This window comes from Euprymna scolopes, chromosome 14 (assembly GCF_053919585.1).
Source record: "Euprymna scolopes isolate OS-2025 chromosome 14, ASM5391958v1, whole genome shotgun sequence".
In the NCBI taxonomy this organism is placed as follows: Eukaryota; Metazoa; Mollusca; class Cephalopoda; order Sepiida; family Sepiolidae; genus Euprymna; species Euprymna scolopes.
In genome coordinates, this window is record NC_136495.1 from 70319735 (window position 1) to 70332534 (window position 12800).

A 12800-nucleotide genomic window follows, 5' to 3' on the forward strand; every position below is an offset into this window, starting at 1 on the left:
GAAGGAAATATTTATTAAGTTTCTGAATTTTTTAGATGAGGAATGATTGTTTGTATCATTTGTATTAATCGAACTAACGTTCTCATCTTGAGTTTTATTTGCACAACGGTTTGGTTGGTGTAATTTCCGACCTTCTCCAGGAACATAAGTCGCCATGTTTGATATTAGGAAAACGTTAACTCTACACTTCTGAGGTTTTTAATTAAAAATAAATATTAAAAATAGAATCAATAAAAATTATTCGACAAAACACTAGGAGATATTGTTTCTAAAATATCTATAACAAAAATGGAGGGGACTCTAAAATTTAATTAGATCCATTAATCAATCGTAGGTTCTTAAAAACATAATTTATAAAAATATGTGACCACCGATAGACCATAAATATTAAACCATGTGTTGTCCTCATCAATAACTATTTCATTATCTTTTTAATATAAATGCTCTGATCCCCACTTGGCCCAACTGATATGAATGGCTCTCGTCTAAAAGAGGCTCCTTGTTTTGACAAACATCTGGGTCTAACCTTCACTCCTGACCTAAAATGTAAGACTTACATCAAACCTGTTGCCAAGGTTACCAGAAAAACATAATCCGTTACCTGTATAACAGCCAGATACGCCCTAAAATGAAATACTGTTGCCATATCTTGGTGGGAGTTGTTCGAAACACGTTATTCTGCCTTAACAAAGTTCAAAACCGGCTCCGAAACATAATAAACGATGCCCCTTTTTTATTCCTGGCAATCTCTTTCCTACAGAAGAGACATTGTGAGCCTGTTTCTCCTCTATCACTATTTTCATGGTACGTGTTTGTCCCACCCCGCCCGTGCCAAACTTTCACAAAAAAAAACACTCGTCTACCTACAACCACTATCAACAATTTCCCCCACTCTCTATCTGTGGCGAAGCACAAATTCCATGAACAAAGCTTATTTTCTAGAACTGCTTGCATGTGGAACACTCATTAACCTTTATCCTCGAGTGACCTTCGGGCCTTGATATTAGTGATTCCCATGGAAAATAATAAATGAAAAATGAAAATTCCCAATTCTCATTAATGAGATGCTATTTTATAGTTACATATAAATATTTTTTTTAAATATATTTATTATCTACTAGTAGTGCACCCAGCATTGCCCGGCCATAAAATACACTTAAATATGATATTTTTTATTTATACAGATTTCGTATTTATTGTTATAGAACCAATTATTTCATATTATATTGTATCCAATATAGCCATGATTTCAAAAGTAAAAAAATATGATTTGGGTGCCATCAATTAGAATCGAAGCCGAAACCAAAACATAACAAAACATAGTTTTATGATTGAAACTATGTCTACAAGTTAAGCAAAGATTGAAGTTTATTTGTATCTCAATATGGTTGGACTGTGGAAAGGACTATGAATTTTATTAAATACAAGCTGGTTTCTATGAGAACAATGTTTTTGATAGACAAGATGTAAGAAAGGGCGGTTGGCGGTCCACAAAGCTTTATAACTATATAGATTAATTGAAAAAAAGAAAAAAGGGGAAGAATATATTGATTAAAATCTAAATTTTTCATACTACTCAATATGGTTGAACTGTGAAAAAGAGTGTGAATTTTATTAAATACAAGGTGGTTTCTATGACAACAATATTTTTTGATAGGCAAGATGCAAAACAATGGTTCACACAGTTTCATAATTATATAGATTAACTGAGAAAAAAAAATGGTTGGGAGGATATATTAATTAAAATCTAAATTTTTAAACTATTAGTTTGATTTAGTGGGGGTTAAGTATGTTATGGTTTTAACCAACTTAACCAGTTTCACCTCTGATTCCTAAATCAATAGTGTTCAACAACGACAAAATGTTTGCATCTTGTCACCATACGGACTTGATGACGTCATAAAAGTGAGATTGATGGCATCACCACTGGATAACCTCACAAAACGAAATAGATGACGTCATAATAGTGTTGTTGTTTTACTTTAATTTAGAATTTTTGCACTTGGCATCTCTATTGATTAAACTAGCAGGGAGACCCGACGTTGCCGAAGATTGAATGAGGATCAATGAATGTTCCACACTTCTAATATTATTATTGTCATCAAAATGGGTGAAATCGTCCACTTTTTCAATCAAATCAATTGATTGTCTGCTCGACTTGGGGACCCATTGCAGTGCGCTGGGAGGAAGCTTTACACCTATCTAAGAATACTCCTAGACATATGAAGTACATTTGTGTGAAAATGTTTTAAAAATGAGCTCAGCCGTTTCGAAGTCCATAAGGAACAAACTCACACACACAGTAAAGTGTCTTTCATATATTAGAGATTTATAGATTAACATAATCGGCTGATACATCTGCCACCTCCAATAAAAACAAAAACAAAAAAAAAAAAATGAGATTTTATTTTTCTAGACGACAATGAGAGAACACCCTGAAAAACTTGGTGGAAATATGAAAAGAATTTGACTTAGAGTAGGGGAGCAACTTCATATATAAATTTAACGAAAAATGACCATCCATTTCATTCTAGATTTTTAGAGCCGTAATAACTAAGTATTTTTTACCACTAACCTGACGTCTGAATAACAAGATCGTCAAATCACACATAACCACCTAAAAATTAGACCTCCCCTCTAAATATAAAATACAAATATCTCCCATAACAAATAAAAATTTGGTTGGTGTTTCTGCATTTACCGACCTGCAATTTCTACAAAGTTGGCTCGAGTTCACTCAGCAGCCAACAGAAATAACCGAAAATGGTTGGCCGAGCATTCCTCAATTTTCTATGAACGCACAGTCCGTTTTTTTAATTTTTTTACCTCATACGAATCTATGAATGCTAGTTTCTTATAAATTGGTAGAAATAAAAAATTAATTTTAATCGCACAGGTTAGGGTTTAGGGTTAGATACATGTTTGTAATTTTATTTACTGTATTTCAGTTTTTCCTGTTTATCATTATAATTTTCTTGTACCAGTTTAACATTTCATGATCGTCCACTTCTGATTATTCCCATCAGTGGCCAAGCACACCCGACAAGCTTTGTGGAAACCACGGATCAGTAAATGCAGAAGTGCCATTTGGTTAACTGCCCTGAAATGCTTGAATGGCCAAGGTATGGATGAGTGATGATTTTACATTAAATTTATATGTGAGATTGATCTCTTATGCTAAATGTTTTTCTTTCCGCTAAGTTTTCAATGTGCTCATATGTAATCACCTAAAAAAATAAAATCTCATCTTTTGGAGAATTGATTTAGCAGAAGGCGTTAAGCTTTTTAGAATTCTACCAGAAATTTCACAATTACATCATGCCTCCCATTGTATCGTTTTGGACCAATCAGATTGGCCGATTTTATTCTCTGTGAAGCATTGTGCTTTCACAAGCTTTTTGTATTTCGTGCGTTTGCTTTAGTTTCAGCGGAGAACTCGAGCTGGACGGATGGGCAGAATCTGTTCCAGTCACATCAAGCAGCCGAATCCTAGAAGGACATTTGAAACTCACCCCCGCAAGAGGCATGGAGCCTCCAACTTTTATTTCTTTGAGACAGTATATCTTATGCCTAAATAATTAGGCACATTACCATAAGTCTGCTAGAGACTTGAAACAATTTATTTCATGTCTGAATATAAGCACATATTCATAGTCCGTTAAGAGACTTACATTCATATAATTATCGCACAAACATTTATCATGGACTTCTGCATTGCGAATATTGGATCCTTTACACCAGAAGGCATCTTATCGATCCCTTCTACGGCTGCAAACTCTTATCTTCAAAGACAGAATGAACCTGCTTCCAGTTCCTGTTGAAGAATAAAGACTATTACTTTATGAGGTTGTTAACAGCTCAGTTTACAGAGGCAAAAGATTGGCATTCCTTTTTTGCAACCGAGGATCAATAAAATTTGTATTGAATTTTAAAAGTAGGACTTTGTTGTTAATTGTCTTGTTTTGCCACTGTTCAAGGAGCAAAAAAACGCTAGGATAAAATATCTTACAATTCTTTATAAACATTTTAAAATGTTTCCCCACTCTCTATCTGTGCCCAAATCTAAACGCAAATTCCATTAACAAAGCTTATTCCCTAGAACTGCTCGCCTGTGGAACTTTTTTCTGCTGGCCTGCTCTCCAACGGACTATAATATGGTCGTCTTCAAGTCCAATGTAAACAAGTTCTTGTTGAGCCCCCTTCCCTCAAATAATACATTTCTACACCATTTCCACCATTAACTATTAATATGTTGTTATCTCAATGACCACCAAACACTAATTAACCCTTATCCTCGAGTGGTCTTCGGGCTTTGATAAGCGGTGACTTCCATGTAAAAAAAAAAAAATAATAATAATAAAAATGTAATTCTTACATTCATTTAAGAAAAGTTTTTGAAACAAATAGAAAAACACTTCAAGTAGATACGTGCCCATCTTATTCTTTTTATTTCTTTTAAGTAGGGAGCGTCTATATCACGTGACCATACTCATGAGTACTAAATTCGTTGGGGTAAAACGAAAAAGTATGTTCCTTTAAAGTATTTGGCTTTAAAACTGAATAAACGTTTTATTCAGTTTTAAAAACAAATACTTCTAGCGTTACATGAGAACAAGAAAAATGGCCGCGAACTAACACCTAAATATTCAAAGTTTCGATAATGACTTAAAAATAAAAGTAGATAGGTAAAACAGTAATTCATCTTACATTTGATAAAATTTATTTGTTACATTTGTGTTTCTTTTGGCCACTTTTTCATACCAATGTGTATTGTAAAACAAACCATTTTGACTTTCTAAAAACACATTTGATAACCCTTTTTTAATTAATAGACTTCTATAAATATTCTTTTTTTTATATTTACTCATGAGTACTGTGGGGATCTATGAATAAAAATAAAACTCCCAACCGGATGTTGATTCGTCGACTGTTACATACAAAGTGTATAAATGCGTCTCTGTGCATCGCCGCATCGGCTCTACACACTAGTCAAAAAAAAAAAAAAAAAAATGAAAAATCAGTAAAATTAATCTGACCAATAGGAAGTGTGCACCCCTAAAATAAAGTATGAACAGCCGGCATATTGCAGGAGCCAAGGTTTTGCAAACCGTGGAGAGAAAAAAGAATAGGGACCAAGAAACAGACACAGCGTCAAGTGAAAACAAAAATCCGCTTTCGGAGTTAAAACCGACAAAACTTCTCTGCTAAGGGTAACTACAACTTACACCAAAAACTCAAGAGAAAATATTCTGCCCGGCAAAAGAAATAAGTATTTCTTAAAAACATTTGCCTTCCAATTCCTTTCTTCCTCTTTCCGGTACTTCTACACTTTATCGCCGAAACTGGAGACGCCAGTTTATTTCGAGCACCTGTCGATTAGAATCAAAGGGAGAAACCAGTATTTTAAACTATGGCCAAAATTAGAAATAAATAACAAAAAAATTAAACTAGATAAACTTCCTGAAAGAACTATGAAAAAAAGTAAATAAAGAAAGTGAAAGAGAACAATATATCCGTAATTGTTTAATTGGAAATGTTTCGATTTAATTAATGAAAACGAGAAAGTTTTTCATTTAATTTAAGTTAATTTATTCTTTCCGGAAGCAGTTTATTTATTTATTTATTTGTTATTTATTTCATGCTTTGGCAATAGTTTAAAATACTGATTTCTCCCTTGGATTTTAACGGCAGGTGCGCGAAATAAAATGGCGTCTCCAGTTTCGGCGATAAAGTGAAGAAGTATCCTCTTTCCTTCCAAGTATAAAAGCAAACTTTTTAAAACACTCAAATTTAAACCAAACTTTTATTGTGCGTAAAAGCTATCCAACCGTTAAATGTTCCTTGTCAGTCTTGTATGGAGTTGTTAGTGCAGGTTTTAACACCTAACAAAATCCATAGTACTAAATCTGTTGGAGCAAAACGAGAAAAGTATTGTCTTTTCTTTCTTCGTTTTTCTTTACAAAAGAAATTTCACAATTTTACTATTAACATGAACGGACACGACCCATTTTTAACAAAGAGAAAGTGAAACCCTCTTATTTGTGTTTTCTTTTTTTTTTTTAATTTTATTATTGGAGACGGTAGTTATTTGTTAGGTTTTATAGCATTTCAACGGTTGATAGGCCATTTTCTTTATTTTTTTTAATGGGTGGAGGGCTGGAGGGGGGGATAATCATTTTTCAGGGACAAGATACACTCGAGGATAAGGGTTTATGAGGCGATTATGTTTGCCCACCGAAAGATAAGGAACACTATGTGAGTACTAACCTTGATTAAAAGTGTAATGTTGTCATAAATCTTATCAAGGTCTGAAGACAACTCGAGGTTAATGAATCTAAGACGGTAGTGTAGTAATTGTTAATGGTGTAAGTTGGGTAGAATTTGATTAAGGGAACGGTTCAACAAGAAATTGTTTACGTTGGACTTGAAAGCTACAATATTGTAGTTGGCCAGGAAGCAGGCCAGTGGAACAGTGTTCTATAGGCAGGCAGTTCTAGAAAGCTTTGTTCATGGAATCTGTGTTTAAATTTAGGCATAGATAGAGAGTGGGGGAAAATATTGATAGTGGCTGTAGCTAGTCGAGTCTTTTTTTGTGAAAGTTTGGCAAGGGGAACCATAGATTGGAACTCAGACAAGCATTTTCCATGGTGTTGTTGCATTTTTACATGGGTTCAACACCTTGCATGCAGAGACAGTTGCAAAAAAAGGAAATTCAACTCAGCTTTTTTAGTTAGAAATAAAAAGCTTTTATTTCTGGTACTTTCCAAACTAGACTTGTATTTTGGTTTTACAAGTCTCTTCATTCGCCATGTAGTTAACAAAACTCAACCATGTCGCACATGTGCTTTTTCTCCTCCTGCGTCGACACGTCTTCTCAAGTCCTGTCGCTGCTATGTGGAATTTTTAAATCTCTGCTTTTCTTTCTGCTGCTATGTCTTCAGCTCGTCCATGACACATGGTCATCCAACTATTTTGTTATTCAAGGTTCAAATTGCATCTTGTTTTAAAAAGTTCCTCTCACACTCACACCTGCTTCCAAGTAACTCTTGCCGCCCACATGGTTTATTTTTTTTCTGTCCGCTTTTCTTTCTCTTCTTTTCCCCTGCTGTAACGTCACCTCATGCACCAGCTTAGTCATTTGCACACGTGTCATGTTGCTGTTACATATGCATCAGTGGCTCTGTTACACTCCCAGGCATTACTCTCCTCTGTTACAATAGTATTATCTGCATTTGATTATTTATAGTGCAGTTTATGTCAAGGAATTGTTGATATTGGATTTGAAGGCGACCGAGGTTGAGTTGTAATCAGTGGGAAAGTAGTTCTGCAGTAATATGCTCCACAGACAGAAAACCCTTCCAAAGAAAGTCTGTCTAGCTGCAACTAGACCCAAGGAGGGATAAAAGAAAGACTTTTTTTCATTGTGGTAGAAACGAAGTCTTGCTGTGAATAGTAGCAAGAATTGGAAAACGCAGGTGAAATATTTTTAAATTATTTATGAGGATAAATGGAAGATGTTACCAGAATGTTTTGGTATGACACACTTGTTCATAAATCCTTTATTTTCTCACAGCGTCAAACACACATAACATCTTAAAACTGAAAGCACTCCTTCCGGTATCCAAGAATCCACTTCCCTTCACCAACATTCACTAAACCACTATATTACAGGGCGTTACACGAATGTACCAGTTACTTCATTTCTTTATTATTTTTTATTACATTTTTTTGTGGATTGTGAGTCAGAACGTATTATTAGATAGACAAATATGATTTTTTGAAATTATCACACTGAGATTAATTTGCTTGGTAGATGGATAGAAAGACTTGGGTAGAAAGACTTGATAATCAGCCTGACAAATGTGGAGCCAGGAACCGAGGTATGCTACCTGAGTATTACCTAGGAGGTCCAAGTTTGCACGCCTTGCCACCTGGCTCTGGCTTTCATGTGGGGTAAGTTTATCGCTTGTTGTTTGAGACGCTCCTATCGGAGAATGCTGATGGGGATGCCCAATTTTTGCTAGGCCAGAGTGCCCCTCCTTTAGGTTCACTAACTGGACATCATTTTCTGACCTTGTGTCACATCTTGCTGAGGTGGGCAGCAAGTAAATATCTACCCTTACAAAAAAGCTCTGTCGATGGAAAATCTGGCTGAAGCTAGATTCATGGAGGGAGAAAAGGAAGACTTTTTTCATTGTGGTGAAAACGAAGTCTTGCTGTGAATGTCTTAGAAGAAGAAACCAAAAACTGGGATTAATTTGTTCAGTAGATGGATAGTTTGTAAATAAATAGTTTGTAAACTATAGGTTCTATTTAGACTATAGATGCAGTCCTTACATGAATCATCACTCCAGGTTTGAGTAGATCAGGAAAACCACAGGATAGTGAGTTTTCAATAGGAAATATGATGTAAAACAAAAAGGTAGAAAAAGCTGAGAAAGACGGATTTAGGAATAGTTAGGTTGTTAGATATCAAGATGTAGTGACGCTGAGGAAAATAAAGGTGTGCACACACGTACATTGCAAGTAGAATTTGATCTACATTCTTATGTCCCATAAATATGAATGGAATAGTAATTATCACGAAAACAAAGAAATGTTTACATTCCAGGTCGGGACTTATGAATTACACAATGCAAAACAGAAAGAAGAATGTAATATCTTAATATTTACATTCTCGAGAATGTCAATTGATTTCTATATAATAAGAGATAACATAAACAACAAGGAAGAGAAAAGAGAACAGACTGACAGAGGTTGAGTACAATTGACATCTCTCCATCGTCATGACATACACCAATCAACTCCTACAACTAAAGTCTCTCTCTCTTGGTCGATAGGTAAAAAGCTTAGTTGTAACTAAAACTTATATGTTGATAAATTTGTTTCTGTGTTGCTTTTGAGAATAAGAGCAAAAGAATTGTCAGGTGTATATATGATTTGAGCAAGCATTTGAAAAGTGCAAGCTAGAAAATTATATGCACATTCATGTTTTCTAAACATTTTATTTTCTTTATATCAACAACAATCATAATAACAATCGTTCAGATTATTTGGCATCCCCCGGCAATGCTAAGAGGTAACTCCATAAATGCTAAAATTGGAGTTCCCCTATGATGGGATATACTTAAATATGTGTTAAAAATGATTTTAATATTTTAGATATACTTAAAAGTGTAGTATTCAGAAGTTCTGGACTTGTTTTGTTATCTTGGAAATATGATCTGTGCTAATCAGGTTGGGGAAAATGATGTGAATTAATTTCAATCTTGCATGGTCAACCACCAAGAAAGAAGGAAGAAAAGTCTAACATAATGATTTCCATATCGCCATCACAACCATCTTCACAACTAGATTTCATCAACTACAGGATCAGGACAGTGAAACAGGATGCTGAACTCATTCTGGGGCCCCACCTTTGCAGGATCCATTGTTGGAATTATGAATAGCTTGTACTCAAAACAGAAGCTGCCTTAAATCGCTGTGCATGGTCAGCTAGTGTTCAGGACACGGTTAACATGTTGAAAAGAGTCGGCAACAAGTGACCTACAGTGAATACCGTCAGAGTTTATCCCCAACAGTATAATTCACGGTCGCTGCAAAATCCACTCTCTCCGAAAATCTTTCTTTGTCAAATACCTTCATTGGTTCAGCCACATCCTTGAACAGACTGGAATAAACATTGCAATGATCAACTCAGAACCTGTCTTAGTACAATGAAGCAGGATGCTGCACTGCTTCTGGGTTCTCACATTTATGAGGTCCGTTGTTGGAATCATGAATAGCTTGTACTCATAACGCAAGCAGCCTTGAATCACCGTACATGGTAAGCCAGTGTTTGGGACATGGTGAACTTGTTGAAAAGATCTGGCCCAATCGATCCAGGATGAATGCCATAAGCATGACCATGACTAACTTCTTCAGAAAAACAAGCAACTATTCTTGTCAATGATGAGGACGATGCATAATCTGTGGGAATCGAAAAATACCCCCTCTCCTACAATGTTGTATGTTTAATTCAATTTTTCAGCATTTGTTCTCATGATGAATATAGATCAGTGTATCTTTTATAGCAACTTGGATTACATTCTCTGTATACATTATGGACTAAAAACAGAATTTCCACTTTACGGTAAAAAGTAGAAGCAGTTGAACAACACACACTTGTTATGAATGCAAGCTATTCGTAGTTCCAATGCTTCACTGTACTGAGACAGGTTTGAGTTGACCACTATGACATTTATTCCAATTTGTTCAAGGATGTGGCCGAGCGATGTGGCCATCCAAGAATGATGTAGTTTCATTTGGTCAATAAATTATTACCTTCATTTTATACATCACATATATTCTACTTGATCAGAGGAACCATAATCAAATGAAAGGTTACAGTTCTTTTTTCTCAGCTAAAAGCAAGAGACTAAATAACACTTTCTCCAAACAAACGCTGGCCAAACATTGATGTACATTTAGCAATTAAAGAATTGAGAGTCGTGCACGAGGGTAGTAATTTCTCACTAATACCATGAATAGCAGCTCTGATAAATATACCCAAGCAAAATTAGATAATTATACTTTATGTCACGACACTCAACAGATGGTCGTTACATTAGAAAGAAAGCCATTTCTGAATGTTTGAGATGAGGAGTGATTGTGTGATTTTAGAAGTTAATCTGTATAAGTCATGAGATGAAAAATAGAGTTTTGGCTCTAGGTAGCTGATCTGTATAAGTCTTTAACTTTAGAAGTTTGCAGACATAAGAATTCTAAAAAGAGCCAATATTTTATGGAGCAATTCCGGTTTCTGATTAGTTGCAAGCAGAACATGGCTCTATTTGATTGGTCAGTTCCTATCGCCAGTGTCTATAAATTGAACCATCAAACTTTCTTTAAACATATCCCATCATTACATAAAAAATATTTCTACTAAGAAAATACAAATTTGTTAAAAATAAAAAACTATCTTACAGAGAAAACTCTTCGTCCACAAACCTCTTCAGCATTATGTTATTATAAAACTAGCAGGGAGACCCGACGTTGCCTAGGATTGAATAAGGGTCAATGAATGTTCCACACTTTCCATACTTTTATTGGCATCAAAATCGGTGAAATTGGTCATTTTTTTGCATCAAATCGATTGATTGCTTGTAGAGAATCTAGTGTTGATTTTATAAAAATTATTTTTACATAATCACTTGAATTAAAGTTAAACGTACAAAAGTATCATGGTTCAATTGTGCTCTAAAAAGAAATATTCATTTTGAATGCGCCTCTGTTTTATAAACAAATCTACTATTGATTTTATAGGTTGGACTTTTCTGCTTGTGTAGTGATAAAACTTCTTAAATGCATTTGTGACGTTAGGTTGTATAAAAGTGTTAACTTTTGTCAAAATCAGACTTCCTTCTTCAATCGGATTTTTTCAAATATCGATTTTCGATACTTATCAGATGCATTCCAATACAAAACCTATGTAAGCCCACTCCTAGACACATCAAGTACCTTTGTGTGAAATTTTTCTTGAACTAATTAATTTATTTTATTATTACTCACAAAGATTTTCACACAGACTATCATCGACGAATTCTCTTTGAGAACAACCTGTGATATTCCCTGGAGTCTGAGTGACAACAAGTTTCCCCAGATTTCCCATACTCACGACTCTTTCAATAACCTTTGCATGTCGCGTTATCACAATTGACGTTTACCATTGATTTTTCGTTGGTAGCGACTATTGGTCTTCATTGGAACTTGGGTGGCAATTAGTCTCCCCAAGATGCTGTAAAACCTTCAACTCAAATAGTTTCTTTCATTGACCTGTTAGACTTCGGAATTCCCTCCCAGATTCCTGTTTTCCTTACTGTACTGACATGAAGAAGTTCAAATATAATGTGGACAGACATTTCACTGACCAACTCCACACATAGTATCCCTGCAAATCTGTTCGATATAGTAACCCCTGAGATTTAGTGGCACAGTGCCTTGTTGAGGTGAAAAAAATAGTAAAAATTAATTTTTCGGTTTCTGTTTTATTAGCTAAATTAAACAAGAGACTAAATAAAGTCAACTGGTGTTCATGTGTTTCTGTAAGGACACCATGAGGACAGAATGTTCTAGATTTAAGTTCCGCCTGAAAGTTGAGGTGAGAGTCAAGGTGGATTACCTTCATTTTCATCCATCGGAGGTGACGGTGGTTAACGACATGGTGAATCCGGTTCCACAAAAATCCCTTGGGATGTTGGCAACATTAACCTGATCCCTCCCGTAAGTACCTGATGTCTTTCTAGAAATAAATTCTGACTAGAAAAATATCGGGGAAACCAATGCCAACAAATTGGATTCATACAATATGATGATGATTTAATCCCTCACGTATGTGGCCACAGAAACCATAATCGAATGAAAATCACTTTCTCTTAAGAATCGTTGGTCAAACATTAGTGTATATTTAGTTATGAAACAATTGAGAGCCATGCATGGAGGCAGGAATTTCTCACTAAATGCCATGAATAGCAGCTTGGATAAATGCAGCCAAGCAAAATTAGACAATTATACTCAACAGATAATCGTTACATTAGAAAGAAAGTAAAAAATAAACTGTCTTTATTTAACAAAGAGCAAAATACGAATTTGTAAGGAACTTTGTGTGTGTGTGTGTGTGTGTGTGTGTGTGTGTGTGTGTGTGTGTGTGTGTGTGCGTTCGTTCCCTATGGACTCGAAAACGGCTGGGTCGATTTTTATGAAGTTTCACATGAAAGTACTTCATGTGCCTGGCAGTGTTCTTAGATAGGTTTTGCACCAGA